The following is a 16,379-nucleotide window of genomic DNA, read 5'->3' as shown; positions in this document are numbered from 1 at the left end:
AGGAATCCCCACATACTCACCTATTCCTTCTCATTTGTCCACATTAATTTGGGTACCATTCCTGTAAAGGAATCCCCAAATACTCACCTATTCCTTCTCATTTGTCCAAATTAATTTGGGTACCATTCCTGTAAAGGAATTCCCACATACTCACCTCCTCTTTCTCATTTGTCCAAATTAATTTGGTTACCATTCCTGTAAAGGAATCCCCACATACTCACCTATTCCTTCTCATTTGTCCAAATTAATTTGGGTACGATTCCTATAAAGGAATCCCCACATACTCACCTATTCCTTCTCATTTGTCCAAATTAATTTGGATACCATTCCTGTAAAGGAATTCCCACATACTCACCTCCTCTTTCTCATTTGTCCAAATTAATTTGGGTTCCTTTCCTGTAAAGGAATCCCCAAATACTCACCTATTCCTTCTCATTTGTCCAAATTAATTTGGGTACCATTCCTATAAAGGAATCCCCACATACTCACCTATTACTTCTCATTTGTCCAAATTAATTTGGGTACCATTCCTGTAAAGGAAACCCCACATACTCACCTATTCATTCTCATTTGTCCAAATTAATTTGGGTACCATTCCTGTAAAGGAATCCCCACATACTCACCTCCTCTTTCTCATTTGTCCAAATTAATTTGGGTACCATTCCTGTAAAGGAATCCCCACATACTCACCTATTCCTTCTCATTTGTCCAAATGAATTTGGGTACCATTCCTGTAAAGGAATCCCCACATACTCACCTATTCCTTCTCATTTGTCCAAATTAATTTGGGTACCATTCCTATAAAGGAATCCCCACATACTCACCTATTACTTCTCATTTGTCCAAATTAATTTGGGTACCATTCCTATAAAGGAAACCCCACATACTCACCTCCTCCTTCTCATTTGTCCAAATTAATTTGGGTACCATTCCTGTAAAGGAATCCCCACATACTCACCTATTCCTTCTCATTTGTCCAAATTAATTTGGGTACCATTCCTGTAAAGGAAACCCCACATACTCACCTCCTCCTTCTCATTTGTCCAAATTAATTTGGGTACCATTCCTGTAAAGGAAACCCCACATACTCACCTCCTCCTTCTCATTTTTCCAAATTAATTTGGGTACCATTCCAGTAAAGGAATCCCCACATACTCACCTATTCCTTCTCATTTGTCCAAATTAATTTGGGTACCATTCCTGTAAAGGAAACCGCACATACTCACCTCCTCCTTCTCATTTGTCCAAATTAATTTGGGTACCATTCCTGTAAAGGAATCCCCACATACTCACCTCCTCCTTCCCATTGGTCCAAATTAATTTGGGTACCATTCCTGTAAAGGAAACCCCACATACTCACCTCCTCCTTCTCATTTGTCCAAATTAATTTGGGTACCATTCCTGTAAAGGAATCCCCACATACTCACCTCCTCCTTCTCATTTGTCCAAATTAATTTGGGTATCTTTCCTGTAAAGGAATCCCCACATACTCACCTATTCCTTCTCATTTGTCCAAATTAATTTGGGTACCATTCCTGTAAAGGAAGCCCCACATACTCACCTATTCCTTCTCATTTGTCCAAATTAATTTGGGTATCCTTCCTGTAAAGGAATCCCCACATACTCACCTCCTCTTTCTCATTTGTCCAAATTAATTTTGGTACCATTCCTGTAAAGGAATCCCCACATACTCACCTATTCCTTCTCATTTGTCCACATTAATTTGGGTACCATTCCTGTAAAGGAATCCCCAAATACTCACCTATTCCTTCTCATTTGTCCAAATTAATTTGGGTACCATTCCTGTAAAGGAATTCCCACATACTCACCTCCTCTTTCTCATTTGTCCAAATTAATTTGGTTACCATTCCTGTAAAGGAATCCCCACATACTCACCTATTCCTTCTCATTTGTCCAAATTAATTTGGGTACGATTCCTATAAAGGAATCCCCACATACTCACCTATTCCTTCTCATTTGTCCAAATTAATTTGGATACCATTCCTGTAAAGGAATTCCCACATACTCACCTCCTCTTTCTCATTTGTCCAAATTAATTTGGGTTCCTTTCCTGTAAAGGAATCCCCAAATACTCACCTATTCCTTCTCATTTGTCCAAATTAATTTGGGTACCATTCCTATAAAGGAATCCCCACATACTCACCTATTACTTCTCATTTGTCCAAATTAATTTGGGTACCATTCCTGTAAAGGAAACCCCACATACTCACCTATTCATTCTCATTTGTCCAAATTAATTTGGGTACCATTCCTGTAAAGGAATCCCCACATACTCACCTCCTCTTTCTCATTTGTCCAAATTAATTTGGGTACCATTCCTGTAAAGGAATCCCCACATACTCACCTATTCCTTCTCATTTGTCCAAATGAATTTGGGTACCATTCCTGTAAAGGAATCCCCACATACTCACCTATTCCTTCTCATTTGTCCAAATTAATTTGGGTACCATTCCTATAAAGGAATCCCCACATACTCACCTATTACTTCTCATTTGTCCAAATTAATTTGGGTACCATTCCTATAAAGGAAACCCCACATACTCACCTCCTCCTTCTCATTTGTCCAAATTAATTTGGGTACCATTCCTGTAAAGGAATCCCCACATACTCACCTCCTCTTTCTGATTTGTCCAAATTAATTTGGGTACCATTCCTGTAAAGGAATCCCCACATACTCACCTCCTCTTTCTCATTTGTCCAAATTAATTTGGGAACCATTCCTGTAAAGGAATCCCCACATACTCACCTATTCCTTCTCATTTGTCCAAATTAATTTCGGTATCCTTCCTGTAAAGGAATCCCCACATACTCACCTCCTCTTTCTCATTTGTCCAAATTAATTTGGGTACCATTCCTGTAAAGGAAACCCCACATACTCACCTCCTCCTTCTCATTTGTCCAAATTAATTTGGGTACCATTCCTGTAAAGGAATCCCCACATATTCACCTATTCCTTCTCATTTGTCCAAATTAATTTGGGTACCATTCCTGTAAAGGAAACCCCACATACTCACCTCCTCCTTCTCATTTGTCCAAATTAATTTGGGTACCATTCCTGTAAAGGAAACCCCACATACTCACCTCCTCCTTCTCATTTGTCCAAATTAATTTGGGTACCATTCCTGTAAAGGAATCCCCACATATTCACCTATTCCTTCTCATTTGTCCAAATTAATTTGGGTACCATTCCTGTAAAGGAAACCCCACATACTCACCTCCTCCTTCTCATTTGTCCAAATTAATTTGGGTATCTTTCCTGTAAAGGAATCCCCACATATTCACCTATTCCTTCTCATTTGTCCAAATTAATTTGGGTACCATTCCTGTAAAGGAAACCCCACATACTCACCTCCTCCTTCTCATTTGTCCAAATTAATTTGGGTACCATTCCTGTAAAGGAAACCCCACATACTCACCTCCTCCTTCTCATTTGTCCAAATTAATTTGGGTACCATTCCTGTAAAGGAATCCCCACATATTCACCTATTCCTTCTCATTTGTCCAAATTAATTTGGGTACCATTCCTGTAAAGGAAACCCCACATACTCACCTCCTCCTTCTCATTTGTCCAAATTAATTTGGGTACCATTCCTGTAAAGGAATCCCCACATACTCACCTCCTCCTTCTCATTTGTCCAAATTAATTTGGGTATCTTTCCTGTAAAGGAATCCCCACATACTCACCTATTACTTCTCATTTGTCCAAATTAATTTGGGTACCATTCCTGTAAAGGAAACCCCACATACTCACCTCCTCCTTCTCATTTGTCCAAATTAATTTGGGTTCCTTTCCTGTAAAGGAATCCCCAAATACTCACCTATTCCTTCTCATTTGCCCAAATTAATTTGGGTACCATTCCTGTAAAGGAATCCCCACATACTCACCTCCTCTTTCTGATTTATCCAAATTAATTTGGGTACCATTCCTGTAAAGGAATCCCCACATACTCACCTCCTCTTTCTCATTTGTCCAAATTAATTTGGGAACCATTCCTGTAAAGGAAACCCCACATACTCACCTCCTCCTTCTCATTTGTCCAAATTAATTTGGGTACCATTCCTGTAAAGGAAACCCCACATACTCACCTCCTCCTTCTCATTTGTCCAAATTAATTTGGGTACCATTCCTGTAAAGGAATCCCCACATACTCACCTCCTCCTTCTCATTTGTCCAAATTAATTTGGGTACCACTCCTGTAAAGGAATCCCCACATACTCACCTCCTCCTTCTCATTTGTCCAAATTAACTTGGGTACCATTCCTGTAAAGGAAACCCCACATACTCACCTCCTCCTTCTCATTTGTCCAAATTAATTTGGGTACCATTCCTGTAAAGGAATCCCCACATACTCACCTCCTCTTTCTCATTTGTCCAAATTAATTTGGGTACCATTCCTGTAAAGGAATCCCCACATACTCAACTCCACTTTCTCATTTGTCCAAATTAATTTGGGTACCATTCCTGTAAAGGAATCCCCACATACTCACCTATTCCTTCTCATTTGTCCAAATTAATTTGGGTACCATTCCTGGAAAGGAAACACCACATACTCACCTCCTCCTTCTCATTTGTCCAAATTAATTTGGGTATCTTTCCTGTAAAAGAATCCCCACATATTCACCTATTCCTTCTCATTTGTCCAAATTAATTTGGGTACCATTCCTGTAAAGGAAACCCCACACACTCACCTATTCCTTCTCATTTGTCCAAATTAACTAGGGTACCATTCCTGTAAAGGAATCCCCACATACTCACCTATTCCTTCTCATTTGTCCAAATTAACTTGGGTACCATTCCTGTAAAGGAATCCCCCCATACTCACCTCCTCTTTCTCATTTGTCCAAATTAATTTGGGTACCATTCCTGTAAAGGAATCCCCACATACTCACCTCCTCCTTCTCATTTTTCCAAATTAATTTGGGTACCATTCCTGTAAAGGAATCCCCACATACTCACCTATTCCTTCTCATTTGTCCAAATTAATTTGGGTACCATTCCTGTAAAGGAATCCCCACATACTCGCCTCCTCCTTCTCATTTGTCCAAATTAATTTGGGTACCTTTCCTGTAAAGGAATCCCCACATACTCACCTCCTCCTTCTCATTTGTCCAAATTAATTTGGGTACCATTCCTGTAAAGGAAACACCACATACTCACCTCCTCCTTCTCATTTGTCCAAATTAATTTGGGTATCTTTCCTGTAAAAGAATCCCCACATATTCACCTATTCCTTCTCATTTGTCCAAATTAATTTGGGTACCATTCCTGTAAAGGAAACCCCACACACTCACCTATTCCTTCTCATTTGTCCAAATTAACTTGGGTACCATTCCTGTAAAGGAATCCCCACATACTCACCTATTCCTTCTCATTTGTCCAAATTAACTTGGGTACCATTCCTGTAAAGGAATCCCCACATACTCACCTCCTCTTTCTCATTTGTCCAAATTAATTTGGGTACCATTCCTGTAAAGGAATCCCCACATACTCACCTCCTCCTTCTCATTTGTCCAAATTAATTTGGGTACCATTCCTGTAAAGGAATCCCCACATACTCACCTATTCCTTCTCATTTGTCCAAATTAATTTGGGTACCATTCCTGTAAAGGAATCCCCACATACTCGCCTCCTCCTTCTCATTTGTCCAAATTAATTTGGGTACCTTTCCTGTAAAGGAATCCCCACATACTCACCTCCTCCTTCTCATTTGTCCAAATTAATTTGGGTACCATTCCTGTAAAGGAAACACCACATACTCACCTCCTCCTTCTCATTTGTCCAAATTAATTTGGGTATCTTTCCTGTAAAAGAATCCCCACATATTCACCTATTCCTTCTCATTTGTCCAAATTAATTTGGGTACCATTCCTGTAAAGGAAACCCCACACACTCACCTATTCCTTCTCATTTGTCCAAATTAACTTGGGTACCATTCCTGTAAAGGAATCCCCACATACTCACCTATTCCTTCTCATTTGTCCAAATTAACTTGGGTACCATTCCTGTAAAGGAATCCCCACATACTCACCTCCTCTTTCTCATTTGTCCAAATTAATTTGGGTACCATTCCTGTAAAGGAATCCCCACATACTCACCTCCTCCTTCTCATTTGTCCAAATTAATTTGGGTACCATTCCTGTAAAGGAATCCCCACATACTCACCTCCTCCTTCTCATTTGTCCAAATTAATTTGGGTACCTTTCCTGTAAAGGAATCCCCACATACTCACCTCCTCCTTCTCATTTGTCCAAATTAATTTGGGTACCATTCCTGTAAAGGAATCCCCACATACTCACCTCCTCTTTCTCATTTGTCCAAATTAATTTGGGTACCATTCCTGTAAAGGAATCCACACATACTCACCTCCTCTTTCTCATTTGTCCAAATTAATTTGGGTACCATTCCTGTAAAGGAATCCCCACATACTCACCTCCTCCTTCTCATTTGTCCAAATTAATTTGGGTACCATTCCTGTAAAGGAAACCCCACATACTCACCTCCTCTTTCTCATTTGTCCAAATTAATTTGGGTACCATTCCTGTAAAGGAATCCCCACATACTCACCTATTCCTTCTCATTTGTCCAAATTAATTTGGGTACCATTCCTGTAAAGGAAACACCACATACTCACCTCCTCTTTCTCATTTGTCCAAATTAATTTGGGTACCATTCCTGTAAAGGAATCCCCACATACTCACCTCCTCCTTCTCATTTGTCCAAATTAATTTGGGTACCATTCCTGTAAAGGAATCCCCACATACTCACCTATTCCTTCTCATTTGTCCAAGTTAATTTGGGTACCATTCCTGTAAAGGAATCCCCACATACTCACCTCCTCCTTCTCATTTGTCCAAATTAATTTGGGTACGTTTCCTGTAAAGGAATCCCCACATACTCACCTCCTCCTTCTCATTTGTCCAAATTAATTTGGGTACCATTCCTGTAAAGGAATCCCCACATATTCACCTATTCCTTCTCATTTGTCCAAATTAATTTGGGTACCATTCCTGTAAAGGAAACCCCACATACTCACCTACTCCTTCTCATTTGTCCAAATTAATTTGGGTACCATTCCTGTAAAGGAATCCCCACATACTCACCTCCTCCTTCTCATTTGTCCAAATTAACTTGGGTACCATTCCTGTAAAGGAATCCCCACATACTCACCTATTCCTTCTCATTTGTCCAAATTAACTTGGGTACCATTCCTGTAAAGGAATCCCCACATACTCACCTCCTCTTTCTCATTTGTCCAAATTAATTTGGGTACCATTCCTGTAAAGGAATCCCCACATACTCACCTCCTCCTTCTCATTTGTCCAAATTAATTTGGGTACCATTCCTGTAAAGGAAACCCCACATACTCACCTCCTTCTCATTTGTCCAAATTAATTTGGGTACCATTCCTGTAAAGGAGCCCCACATACTCACCTCCTCTTTCTCATTTGTCCAAATTAATTTGGGTACCATTCCTGTAAAGGAATCCCCACATACTCACCTCCTCCTTCTCATTTGTCCAAATTAATTTGGGTACCATTCCTGTAAAGGAATCCCCACATACTCACCTATTCCTTCTCATTTGTCCAAATTAATTTGGGTACCATTCCTGTAAAGGAATCCCCACATACTCACCTCCTCCTTCTCATTTGTCCAAATTAATTTGGGTACCTTTCCTGTAAAGGAATCCCCACATACTCACCTCCTCCTTCTCATTTGTCCAAATTAATTTGGGTACCATTCCTGTAAAGGAATCCCCACATACTCACCTCCTCCTTCTCATTTGTCCAAATTAATTTGGGTACCATTCCTGTAAAGGAATCCCCACATACTCACCTATTCCTTCTCATTTGTCCAAATTAATTTGGGTACCATTCCTGTAAAGGAATCCCCACATACTCACCTCCTCCTTCTCATTTGTCCAAATTAATTTGGGTACCATTCCTGTAAAGGAATCCCCACATACTCACCTATTCCTTCTCATTTGTCCAAATTAATTTTGGTACCATTCCTGTAAAGGAAACCCCACATACTCACCTCCTCCTTCTCATTTGTCCAAATTAATTTGGGTACGTTTCCTGTAAAGGAATCCCCACATACTCACCTCCTCCTTCTCATTTGTCCAAATTAATTTGGGTACCATTCCTGTAAAGGAATCCCCACATACTCACCTATTCCTTCTCATTTGTCCAAATTAACTTGGGTACCATTCCTGTAAAGGAATCCCCACATACTCACCTCCTCTTTCTCATTTGTCCAAATTAATTTGGGTACCATTCCTGTAAAGGAATCCCCACATACTCACCTCCTTCTCATTTGTCCAAATTAATTTGGGTACCATTCCTGTAAAGGAGCCCCACATACTCACCTCCTCTTTCTCATTTGTCCAAATTAATTTGGGTACCATTCCTGTAAAGGAATCCCCACATACTCACCTCCTCCTTCTCATTTGTCCAAATTAATTTGGGTACCATTCCTGTAAAGGAATCCCCACATACTCACCTATTCCTTCTCATTTGTCCAAATTAATTTGGGTACCATTCCTGTAAAGGAAACCCCACATACTCACCTCCTCCTTCTCATTTGTCCAAATTAATTTAGGTACCATTCCTGTAAAGGAAGCCCCACATACTCACCTATTCCTTCTCATTTGTCCAAATTAATTTGGGTACCATTCCTGTAAAGGAATCCCCACATACTCACCTCCTCCTTCTCATTTGTCCAAATTAATTTAGGTACCATTCCTGTAAAGGAATCCCCACATACTCACCTATTCCTTCTCATTTGTCCAAATTAACTTGGGTACCATTCCTGTAAAGGAATCCCCACATACTCACCTCCTCTTTCTCATTTGTCCAAATTAATTTGGGTACCATTCCTGTAAAGGAATCCCCACATACTCACCTCCTTCTCATTTGTCCAAATTAATTTGGGTACCATTCCTGTAAAGGAGCCCCACATACTCACCTCCTCTTTCTCATTTGTCCAAATTAATTTGGGTACCATTCCTGTAAAGGAATCCCCACATACTCACCTCCTCCTTCTCATTTGTCCAAATTAATTTGGGTACCATTCCTGTAAAGGAATCCCCACATACTCACCTATTCCTTCTCATTTGTCCAAATTAATTTGGGTACCATTCCTGTAAAGGAAACCCCACATACTCACCTCCTCCTTCTCATTTGTCCAAATTAATTTGGGTACCATTCCTGTAAAGGAATCCCCACATACTCACCTCCTCTTTCTCATTTGTCCAAATTAATTTGGGTACCATTCCTGTAAAGGAATCCCCACATACTCACCTCCACTTTCTCATTTGTCCAAATTAATTTGGGTACCATTCCTGTAAAGGAATCCCCACATACTCACCTATTCCTTCTCATTTGTCCAAATTAATTTGGGTACCATTCCTTTAAAGGAAACACCACATACTCACCTCCTCCTTCTCATTTGTCCAAATTAATTTGGGTATCTTTCCTGTAAAAGAATCCCCACATATTCACCTATTCCTTCTCATTTGTCCAAATTAATTTGGGTACCATTCCTGTAAAGGAAACCCCACACACTCACCTATTCCTTCTCATTTGTCCAAATTAACTTGGGTACCATTCCTGTAAAGGAATCCCCACATACTCACCTATTCCTTCTCATTTGTCCAAATTAACTTGGGTACCATTCCTGTAAAGGAATCCCCACATACTCACCTCCTCTTTCTCATTTGTCCAAATTAATTTGGGTACCATTCCTGTAAAGGAATCCCCACATACTCACCTCCTCCTTCTCATTTGTCCAAATTAATTTGGGTACCATTCCTGTAAAGGAATCCCCACATACTCACCTATTCCTTCTCATTTGTCCAAATTAATTTGGGTACCATTCCTGTAAAGGAATCCCCACATACTCACCTCCTCCTTCTCATTTGTCCAAATTAATTTGGGTACCTTTCCTGTAAAGGAATCCCCACATACTCACCTCCTCCTTCTCATTTGTCCAAATTAATTTGGGTACCATTCCTGTAAAGGAATCCCCACATACTCACCTCCTCTTTCTCATTTGTCCAAATTAATTTGGGTACCATTCCTGTAAAGGAATCCCCACATACTCACCTCCTCTTTCTCATTTGTCCAAATTAATTTGGGTACCATTCCTGTAAAGGAATCCCCACATACTCACCTCCTCCTTCTCATTTGTCCAAATTAATTTGGGTACCATTCCTGTAAAGGAAACCCCACATACTCACCTCCTCTTTCTCATTTGTCCAAATTAATTTGGGTACCATTCCTGTAAAGGAATCCCCACATACTCACCTCCTCTTTCTCATTTGTCCAAATTAATTTGGGTACCATTCCTGTAAAGGAATCCCCACATACTCACCTCCTCCTTCTCATTTGTCCAAATTAATTTGGGTACCATTCCTGTAAAGGAAACCCCACATACTCACCTCCTCTTTCTCATTTGTCCAAATTAATTTGGGTACCATTCCTGTAAAGGAATCCCCACATACTCACCTATTCCTTCTCATTTGTCCAAATTAATTTGGGTACCATTCCTGTGAAGGAAACACCACATACTCACCTCCTCTTTCTCATTTCTCCAAATTAATTTGGGTACCATTCCTGTAAAGGAATCCCCACATACTCACATCCTCCTTCTCATTTGTCCAAATTAATTTGGGTACCATTCCTGTAAAGGAATCCCCACATACTCACCTATTCCTTCTCATTTGTCCAAATTAATTTGGGTACCATTCCTGTAAAGTAATCCCCACATACTCACCTATTCTTTCTCATTTGTCCAAATTAATTTGGGTACCATTCCTGTAAAGGAGTCCCCACATACTCACCTATTCCTTCTCATTTGTCCAAATTAATTTGGGTATCTTTCCTGTAAAGGAATCCCCACATACTCACCTCCTCTTTCTCATTTGTCCATATTAATTTGGGTACCTTTCCTGTAAAGGAATCCCCACATACTCACCTCCTCCTTCTCATTTGTCCAAATTAATTTGGGTACCATTCCTGTAAAGGAATCCCCACATACTCACCTATTCCTTCTCATTTGTCCAAATTAATTTGGGTTCCATTCCTGTAAAGGAATCCCCACATACTCACCTATTCCTTCTCATTTGTCCAAATTAATTTGGGTACCATTCCTGTAAAGGAATCCCCACATACTCACCTATTCCTTCTCATTTGTCCAAATTAATTTGGGTACCATTCCTGTAAAGGAATCCCCACATACTCACCTCCTCCTTCTCATTTGTCCAAATTAATTTGGGTACCATTCCTGTAAAGGAATCCCCACATACTCAACTCCTCCTTCTCATTTGTCCAAATTAATTTGGGTACCATTCCTGTAAAGGAATCCCCACATACTCACCTATTCCTTCTCATTTGTCCAAATTAATTTGGGTACCATTCCTGTAAAGGAATCCCCACATACTCACCTCCTCCTTCTCATTTGTCCAAATTAATTTGGGTACCATTCCTGTAAAGGAATCCCCACATATTCACCTATTCCTTCTCATTTGTCCCAATTAATTTGGGTACCATTCCTGTAAAGGAATCCCCACATACTCACCTATTCCTTCTCATTTGTCCAAATTAATTTGGGTACCATTCCTGTAAAGGAATCCCCACATACTCACCTCCTCCTTCTCATTTGTCCAAATTAATTTGGGTACCATTCCTGTAAAGGAATCCCTACATACTCACCTCCTCCTTCTCATTTGTCCAAATTAATTTGGGTACCATTCCTGTAAAGGAATCCCCACATACTCACCTATTCCTTCTCATTTGTCCAAATTAATTTGGGTACCATTCCTGTAAAGGAGTCCCCACATACTCACCTATTCCTTCTCATTTGTCCAAATTAATTTGGGTATCTTTCCTGTAAAGGAATCCCCACATACTCACCTCCTCTTTCTCATTTGTCCATATTAATTTGGGTACCTTTCCTGTAAAGGAATCCCCACATACTCACCTCCTCCTTCTCATTTGTCCAAATTAATTTGGGTACCATTCCTGTAAAGGAATCCCCACATACTCACCTATTCCTTCTCATTTGTCCAAATTAATTTGGGTACCATTCCTGTAAAGGAATCCCCACATACTCACCTATTCCTTCTCATTTGTCCAAATTAATTTGGGTACCATTCCTGTAAAGGAATCCCCACATACTCACCTATTCCTTCTCATTTGTCCAAATTAATTTGGGTACCATTCCTGTAAAGGAATCCCCACATACTCACCTCCTCCTTCTCATTTGTCCAAATTAATTTGGGTACCATTCCTGTAAAGGAATCCCCACATACTCACCTCCTCCTTCTCATTTGTCCAAATTAATTTGGGTACCATTCCTGTAAAGGAATCCCCACATACTCACCTATTCCTTCTCATTTGTCCAAATTAATTTGGGTATCTTTCCTGTAAAGGAATCCCCACATACTCACCTCCTCCTTCTCATTTGTCCATATTAATTTGGGTACCATTCCTGTAAAGGAATCCCCACATACTCACCTCCTCCTTCTCATTTGTCCAAATTAATTTGGGTACCATTCCTGTAAAGGAATCCCCACATACTCACCTCCTCCTTCTCATTTGTCCAAATTAATTTGGGTACCATTCCTGTAAAGGAATCCCCACATACTCACCTCCTCCTTCTCATTTGTCCAAATTAATTTGGGTATCTTTCCTGTAAAGGAATCCCCACATACTCACCTATTACTTCTCATTTGTCCAAATTAATTTGGGTACCATTCCTGTAAAGGAAACCCCACATACTCACCTCCTCCTTCTCATTTGTCCAAATTAATTTGGGTACCATTCCTGTAAAGGAATCCCCACATACTCACCTCCTCTTTCTCATTTGTCCAAATTAATTTGGGTACCATTCCTGTAAAGGAATCCCCACATACTCACCTCCACTTTCTCATTTGTCCAAATTAATTTGGGTACCATTCCTGTAAAGGAATCCCCACATACTCACCTATTCCTTCTCATTTGTCCAAATTAATTTGGGTACCATTCCTGTAAAGGAAACACCACATACTCACCTCCTCCTTCCCATTTGTCCAAATTAATTTGGGTATCTTTCCTGTAAAAGAATCCCCACATATTCACCTATTCCTTCTCCTTTGTCCAAATTAATTTGGGTTCCTTTCCTGTAAAGGAATCCCCAAATACTCACCTATTCCTTCTCATTTGCCCAAATTAATTTGGGTACCATTCCTGTAAAGGAATCCCCACATACTCACCTCCTCTTTCTGATTTGTCCAAATTAATTTGGGTACCATTCCTGTAAAGGAATCCCCACATACTCACCTCCTCTTTCTCATTTGTCCAAATTAATTTGGGAACCATTCCTGTAAAGGAAACCCCACATACTCACCTCCTCCTTCTCATTTGTCCAAATTAATTTGGGTACCATTCCTGTAAAGGAAACCCCACATACTCACCTCCTCCTTCTCATTTGTCCAAATTAATTTGGGTACCATTCCTGTAAAGGAATCCCCACATACTCACCTCCTCCTTCTCATTTGTCCAAATTAATTTGGGTACCACTCCTGTAAAGGAATCCCCACATACTCACCTCCTCCTTCTCATTTGTCCAAATTAACTTGGGTACCATTCCTGTAAAGGAAACCCCACATACTCACCTCCTCCTTCTCATTTGTCCAAATTAATTTGGGTACCATTCCTGTAAAGGAATCCCCACATACTCACCTCCTCTTTCTCATTTGTCCAAATTAATTTGGGTACCATTCCTGTAAAGGAATCCCCACATACTCACCTCCACTTTCTCATTTGTCCAAATTAATTTGGGTACCATTCCTGTAAAGGAATCCCCACATACTCACCTATTCCTTCTCATTTGTCCAAATTAATTTGGGTACCATTCCTGTAAAGGAAACACCACATACTCACCTCCTCCTTCTCATTTGTCCAAATTAATTTGGGTATCTTTCCTGTAAAAGAATCCCCACATATTCACCTATTCCTTCTCATTTGTCCAAATTAATTTGGGTACCATTCCTGTAAAGGAAACCCCACACACTCACCTATTCCTTCTCATTTGTCCAAATTAACTTGGGTACCATTCCTGTAAAGGAATCCCCACATACTCACCTATTCCTTCTCATTTGTCCAAATTAACTTGGGTACCATTCCTGTAAAGGAATCCCCACATACTCACCTCCTCTTTCTCATTTGTCCAAATTAATTTGGGTACCATTCCTGTAAAGGAATCCCCACATACTCACCTCCTCCTTCTCATTTGTCCAAATTAATTTGGGTACCATTCCTGTAAAGGAATCCCCACATACTCACCTATTCCTTCTCATTTGTCCAAATTAATTTGGGTACCATTCCTGTAAAGGAATCCCCACATACTCACCTCCTCCTTCTCATTTGTCCAAATTAATTTGGGTACCTTTCCTGTAAAGGAATCCCCACATACTCACCTCCTCCTTCTCATTTGTCCAAATTAATTTGGGTACCATTCCTGTAAAGGAATCCCCACATACTCACCTCCTCTTTCTCATTTGTCCAAATTAATTTGGGTACCATTCCTGTAAAGGAATCCCCACATACTCACCTCCTCTTTCTCATTTGTCCAAATTAATTTGGGTACCATTCCTGTAAAGGAATCCCCACATACTCACCTCCTCCTTCTCATTTGTCCAAATTAATTTGGGTACCATTCCTGTAAAGGAAACCCCACATACTCACCTCCTCTTTCTCATTTGTCCAAATTAATTTGGGTACCATTCCTGTAAAGGAATCCCCACATACTCACCTATTCCTTCTCATTTGTCCAAATTAATTTGGGTACCATTCCTGTAAAGGAAACACCACATACTCACCTCCTCTTTCTCATTTGTCCAAATTAATTTGGGTACCATTCCTGTAAAGGAATCCCCACATACTCACCTCCTCCTTCTCATTTGTCCAAATTAATTTGGGTACCATTCCTGTAAAGGAATCCCCACATACTCACCTATTCCTTCTCATTTGTCCAAATTAATTTGGGTACCATTCCTGTAAAGTAATCCCCACATACTCACCTATTCTTTCTCATTTGTCCAAATTAATTTGGGTACCATTCCTGTAAAGGAGTCCCCACATACTCACCTATTCCTTCTCATTTGTCCAAATTAATTTGGGTATCTTTCCTGTAAAAGAATCCCCACATATTCACCTATTCCTTCTCATTTGTCCAAATTAATTTGGGTACCATTCCTGTAAAGGAAACCCCACACACTCACCTATTCCTTCTCATTTGTCCAAATTAACTTGGGTACCATTCCTGTAAAGGAATCCCCACATACGCACCTATTCCTTCTCATTTGTCCAAATTAACTTGGGTACCATTCCTGTAAAGGAATCCCCACATACTCACCTCCTCTTTCTCATTTGTCCAAATTAATTTGGGTACCATTCCTGTAAAGGAATCCCCACATACTCACCTCCTCCTTCTCATTTGTCCAAATTAATTTGGGTACCATTCCTGTAAAGGAATCCCCACATACTCACCTATTCCTTCTCATTTGTCCAAATTAATTTGGGTACCATTCCTGTAAAGGAATCCCCACATACTCACCTCCTCCTTCTCATTTGTCCAAATTAATTTGGGTACCTTTCCTGTAAAGGAATCCCCACATACTCACCTCCTCCTTCTCATTTGTCCAAATTAATTTGGGTACCATTCCTGTAAAGGAATCCCCACATACTCACCTCCTCTTTCTCATTTGTCCAAATTAATTTGGGTACCATTCCTGTAAAGGAATCCCCACATACTCACCTCCTCTTTCTCATTTGTCCAAATTAATTTGGGTACCATTCCTGTAAAGGAATCCCCACATACTCACCTCCTCCTTCTCATTTGTCCAAATTAATTTGGGTACCATTCCTGTAAAGGAAACCCCACATACTCACCTCCTCTTTCTCATTTGTCCAAATTAATTTGGGTACCATTCCTGTAAAGGAATCCCCACATACTCACCTATTCCTTCTCATTTGTCCAAATTAATTTGGGTACCATTCCTGTAAAGGAAACACCACATACTCACCTCCTCTTTCTCATTTGTCCAAATTAATTTGGGTACCATTCCTGTAAAGGAATCCCCACATACTCACCTCCTCCTTCTCATTTGTCCAAATTAATTTGGGTACCATTCCTGTAAAGGAATCCCCACATACTCACCTATTCCTTCTCATTTGTCCAAATTAATTTGGGTACCATTCCTGTAAAGTAATCCCCACATACTCACCTATTCTTTCTCATTTGTCCAAATTAATTTGGGTACCATTCCTGTAAAGGAGTCCCCACATACTCACCTATTCCTTCTCATTTGTCCAAA

This window comes from Natrix helvetica, assembly GCF_964273705.1.
Source record: "Natrix helvetica genome assembly, chromosome: 16".
NCBI classification, from domain to species: domain Eukaryota; kingdom Metazoa; phylum Chordata; class Lepidosauria; order Squamata; family Natricidae; genus Natrix; species Natrix helvetica.
This window is presented reverse-complemented; position numbering follows the sequence as displayed.